This window comes from Sinocyclocheilus grahami, unplaced genomic scaffold, assembly GCF_001515645.1.
Source record: "Sinocyclocheilus grahami isolate Dianchi unplaced genomic scaffold, SAMN03320097.WGS_v1.1 scaffold1901.1, whole genome shotgun sequence".
NCBI classification, from domain to species: Eukaryota; Metazoa; Chordata; class Actinopteri; order Cypriniformes; family Cyprinidae; genus Sinocyclocheilus; species Sinocyclocheilus grahami.
Genome location: NW_015507080.1, coordinates 47,928 through 53,927, shown reverse-complemented (window position 1 = coordinate 53,927; position 6,000 = coordinate 47,928). Strand labels below are relative to the sequence as shown.

The 6,000-nt window shown below is 33.3% G+C and overlaps 1 protein-coding gene across 5 annotated transcripts in view; it reads right to left on the bottom strand.

Annotated features, from left to right (window-relative positions):
• The window catches only part of LOC107573237 (apoptosis-resistant E3 ubiquitin protein ligase 1-like), an 87,552-nt gene that overhangs the window by 38,097 nt on the left and 43,455 nt on the right, over positions 1 to 6,000 (bottom strand). The window lies entirely within an intron of this gene.

Here is a 6,000-nt window from a genome sequence, read left to right as displayed (position 1 = left end):
TATTATATTGAATTTATTACTGAACAATGGCTTGTTAGATACAGAGAGAGCATGAGCTAATTGAATAGAATATCTTTGTCATTGAGATTAGTACTCAAGTACAATGAGATTTATTTTATTTAAAGGGTTAGTGATGGAAAACTTGCAGGTCAATGGGCTTCAATGTTTAATGTTTTCAGGTGTCAAAGTTGTGCAGAATTGAAGGAAGAAACCTCAAAGACAGTGCCAGAATGATGCTGCACAGGTAAAGCCTACAATTCTTGCCACATTAATCAAACATTGTGGTGTCAATACTCAATAAGTTACAAAGCAAATCAGAAATTTAAAAAATAATTATTTTACTGGTCATTTTGAAATGTCAAACTTTGTCCGCAATTGTTAACCACCTCAATCTGTATTATATTTTAGGGTTTAAAAAATAATTCCCTCATGTCCAAATTCAACATGAAGGGGGGTGTTCCGCTGCAGAAAGAGGCATTTGAAAAGAGTGCACTGTTCTCGGTCATTAGAGGGATGTGTATAAAACACACAACATTTACCAGAGAGCTTCTCTCTTTTTTAACACACTGAATGGTGATACACTATATATATCTCGTTTTTATTTTTAGTAGGCATCCAAGCAAAAGAGAACGACTCCCTGTCACAATTAGTGTAATTAAAGTAAAAAAAATGATGTCAAGCTTTTCTTGTGCTTTTTTTTGGTTTTCTTATTTGGCAGATGCTGTGATGACCAACTTCCCGGCAGCAACAGAGTTGGACTTGAGGAATGCAGTTGGGAAGCATTTTAAACAAGAAATAAAACCAATAATTCATAATTTCCTTTAAGTTCACTGTTGGTTGTTTTATTTGTTAAAAGTAAACCAACAAAAGGGTTAATCTTTTTTATGTTTTAATGTTTAAATATTATTTAAAATATTTTATTTTTTCATTTTTATATTTTTATTATCTTAAGTTGTTAAAAATTCCAGATTTTTTATCATAATATTTATATTTAAGTGTATTGTATTTATTAAATTTTATTTTGTCATGAATTCTTTTGTATTGTCTTAAGTTGTCCAAGCTGTTAAAAATTTTATTTTTCTTAATAAAAGCTGTATATTGAATTGGCTGGATTGCCATTTTGTTGTCTATTAGATGTATATATGTAGTCGTTTAATAGCGGTCTATTTGATGACTAGTCTATTCTTGGGCTATGGTTAGACGTCTATTAAATTTTCACTGAAAGCCCAAATTTAGCCTTGTTTTAGCCTAGACGTCTGGGTTGTGTTTAGACAGCTAATAGACGTCTTTTAAAGGCAAAATTCCTTGCTGGGACGCCAGAAATCACATCATGATTGCTTTCATTATTTTACAAAAGTGCGTTTTGTTGTTATTGTGAGTGCACACAAATAGAGTCTTTACAGATTTGAAAGATGTATCACTCTTATATGTATGAGCAAAAATGAAGAAGTATTTTAAGAGCAATGGGTGCACCGGCACCTCTATCTGCCATGCGGTGAGCGCGCAACTCTTCACTCTCTGCACCGACACTTACACAACACACATTTTTCCATGTTAACATTAGATTGAGCGGCCATGTAACATTGCTGCTACTTAAATATTTCAGATAATAAGCCATATTTGAGGTCGATGAATGATAGGCAAGCGTATGTCCTGCCCGATGTAGCCTACTAGTGTATTACCACATAGACCAGCTGTTAACGATACGCGTGACTTCGGCAATGTGGATTTTTATTTATTTTCTGCGACTAAGCGAGTAATAAAATTTTGGTAGCCCAAACCTCTTCTGGTCGACTAACGGTTAGTTGACTATTAGGGGGCAGCCCTAATCTTTAAATAACAAATAGATTGTACAAATTATATATGTATAAATCATATATAGCACCTTTAAAGAAATTAATTTTCAATGGTTGAAAACAAAATTTCAATGGTTGAGAAAAATTATCAGTGGTTGAGCGCTACACAACTGAACATAGGGAAAAGGCAATTATTATAGCAGAGTGTTTCCTAAAACAAAATATATTTAAGAAAAAGTTATGTAATAATAGTAATGATTTTATTTTGAATTACAACTTTCAAATTACAATATTCATATTTATGGCTGTCTTAATTTCATAATTTTTAAAAGTTAGTTTTGACGGAAACCTGCAGGAAGCTCTTTAAGTTTCTCTTTCATTGATATTAAACACATCTGATTACAAGCATGGAAAGATGGTTGCACATTTTGTATTTTCAAATGAATCAAAATTATTATGAAAAATACTATTATGAATATCCTTAACACCTTGAAGTATTCCAATACGATTTTCTCAAATTGTCCACCATAATGTTTACTATGGCATGCTGCGATATATCTGCCATTTCTAAGGCATGACAGATTGGATTCTGACTTTATAAGTGGTATGTTAACTGACTCATTCTGGTGTTAGAAGCTGCACTTACAATACCATTCAATTTTACCGTTAACTGCTGAGACTGAGACTGACTGAAATTGAGGCTGCAACATATTCGGCTCTAGTTTAAGTTTAATTTCTTTTGTTTCATTACTGTTCTTGATATATTAAATTATACATGGCAAATAATCTACAATTATCAAATAATCAATTAAATTACTGATCATTAAAGGGGGAGGTCTAATGCTATTTAATGCAGTCTGAGTTATCTACATTGTTAAAGAGTTGGATTCTCATGCTAAACATGGCCAAAGTTTCAAAAAACGATTTGAACGTACGACAGAGTAATTCTATGCAGTAAGTAATAGGAGTTATACACTCCTTCCGGGTTTGTATAAGTTTCAGAGTTTTTTTTCGAGCATGGCCATTCATGACGTCATGAAGGGAGGAATTCCTTGTATGGGTATTTTTCCCAAAAGAGCGCGTGCACATATCGACCAGAGGGAGGGCGGGAGCATGCCTTTCAACATCATCGGCAGTGCTGCACAGGACTTGCTCAAGAAAAATGTCTCTAAAGGAGTGTGTTGGATTTTTTTTTTGTGTTTTTGGATGTGAGGGAAAGATAATCTTGCTCAGCTTCCCAAAGAACCCAGGGTTACGTGAACGTGGATGCTGTTTGTTTTTCTGGTGCAGCCAGTATTTATTTGTTCCCGTCATTTCGGTGACGAATGTTTTATAAACAAGGCCCAGTTTGGCACAGGATTTGCACATCGCTTGATACTGAAAGATGGAGCGGTCTCCGCAATAAAAGATCCTGGTCATGATTCAGAACCGGAGGCGGAAAGTGAAAGTTTTGTTGGCAATCAGCACACAAGTGCTCGTGACTCTTTAGCTCCGCCCATGGCATGCCTCCAGGAGCTCGGCTGTTTTCAGAGAGAATCGTAAAGCTGTATCTTTCTTTTATGAATATAATGAAACTAAAGACTCTTTGGAGATATGAAGGATGCAATACTACTCTATAGATACTCAAGAACAATGAATGCCGTTGGGGGGGGGGGGGACATCCAAAATATCTTCACTAGTCATAATTATTTTCTATTTGAGTGATTACAATCAGTCACAAGTATAGTTAATCAAGTACACACATGCACAAATACAAATCTCATGTAATAAAAAAATCACATAAAATTATATGTTTCACTGATCAAACGTACCATCCGCTCCTGTTTCCCTTGCCACCGCAAACCAAGCTGCTTCTCTTTTTATGTGATTTTTGTAATCTTTTAAATTGTGTTGTATAAAACAGGATGATGCGACACTGCTAAAATTAGCGATTCCTCTATTTCTGTGCCGAGAGGTCACTTTGTGACGTTTTGATCTTCTATTGGAATCACGCATTCACGTGACACGAATTTGCAGGTCAGAGTTCACCAAAATTGAACTTTGCTAAGCAGCGAAATTCGAAATATCTTCGCACGGGCTTGTGTTTGCGGTCTGACGCATTCGCATGCGTATGAATGGACGTCAACGGAAAGAAAAGTCTAGTATGACCGCGGCTTTAGAGGGGGGAAAATGCGATTTCAAACTAAAATAATTTTTTGTACTTTCTAGTGCCTGACAGCCCATGGTCCTCACATATGTTTGTTGGATAGCAATGAGCTATCCAAATGTAATTCAATTTTTTTTCTTTTGTGTTTCATGAAAAAAAATCATACAGGGTTGGAACAACATGATAGTGAGTAAATGATGAATTGACTGTTTAATGATATATTAATGCAGTGAATCCAGAAAACAATTATTATTTGGAAATATAAACATATATGTCCTACTGGCAAAAAGTATTTTAATTTGTTCTAAACAAAATAGCTTAATTAAACAATTAGTAACATTTCTACGACTGTGATAACATACAGCATACAGTACTATCATAGATCATGCTATTCATTGACAAATAAAAATGGGTCCACCACATGTCAATTAAGAAAAATATATATTTTTACAAGAGAGATATTTAAAAAAGGGCTTTGTCCAAAATAAAATATAGTTAAAGTTACAATGGAAAAACCTGTAAGGCTGTATGAAATATAATTTTTTTTACAATTTGTATTAAATTAATGACAGTAACAGGATTGACTTCATAGTCACAGGACTGACCAGAGTAACAGGGATGACTGGACACACATTTTTTACATGGATGCATTATTGACGATGAGTTATGGGGAAAAAAATTTGTTTTATTGAGACTGATCATCCTATCCCGGTCATTAACAACAACAACAACAACAACAGTAATAGTAACAAAACTAAAACTAAAATGTAACTCATACTTATATGTCACTGAATGATATAGGCATTAGCTCAATAATACACCCAGGGTGACCTTTAAACATGTTTGCATTTTACACAGACAATCTTTAAAAACAGGGTGAAACCTAATCTATGTCATCCCTGTTACCCACGTCAGAACCTGTTATCCTGAAAAGTAACAGGGATGACAGTAACAGGTTTGACCATTTCAAACTAATTTGCTAATTTCTAGCTAACAGTCAAGTTCACAAAAGCACATGTTGTTCACTTTGAAAGGATTTTACTTGTAGATATTGATTATATTAAATGTAATAAATAATTGTTTAAATTTACTCATAAATCTTCAAAAATAGTATATTCTAGAAGTAAGAGAGAAACATGCTTGTGTTTTAAGTGCTGGAATCCTGGTTGAGAGATTATGTAACCTCCTAGAAGTGATGTCACTTGAATGTACATTATTTTACAAGTGTTTTTTGATGAGGGTAACAAGGCTGACATGAAATCAGGGGACACCAATAAAATGATTTAATTTTATAGAAAAAATGCATACTTAAGCCAAAAACATTGCTTAACAATGAGACTATATTTAAAACAATATGCAAATGTGATTTTTATATAATTATGCCTTCATTTTGCAAATTAAAAGTCCTGCTGAAAAAGAAAAATCAGGCCAAAGTGAGGGACAGGCCAAAAACCTTACCCTGCTAACAGTCAAGTTCACAAAAGCACATGTTGTTCACTTTGAAAGGATTTTACTTGTAGATATTGATTATATTAAATGTAATAAATAATTGTTTAAATTTACTCATAAATCTTCAAAAATAGTATATTCTAGAAGTAAGAGAGAAACATGCTTGTGTTTTAAGTGCTGGAATCCTGGTTGAGAGATTATGTAACCTCCTAGAAGTGATGTCACTTGAATGTACATTATTTTACAAGTGTTTTTTGATGAGGGTAACAAGGCTGACATGAAATCAGGGGACACCAATAAAATGATTTAATTTTATAGAAAAAATGCATACTTAAGCCAAAAACATTGCTTAACAATGAGACTATATTTAAAACAATATGCAAATGTGATTTTTATATAATTATGCCTTCATTTTGCAAATTAAAAGTCCTGCTGAAAAAGAAAAATCAGGCCAAAGTGAGGGACAGGCCAAAAACCTTACCCTTATCAGCATAAATCATATTTAAATTATTTAAAATAATATTTAATTTACTTTTTTTGATGTAATATTGATGAAAGAATACATAGTATTATGTTTTTAAATTGCAAATGTATTCGTTGTTATATTAA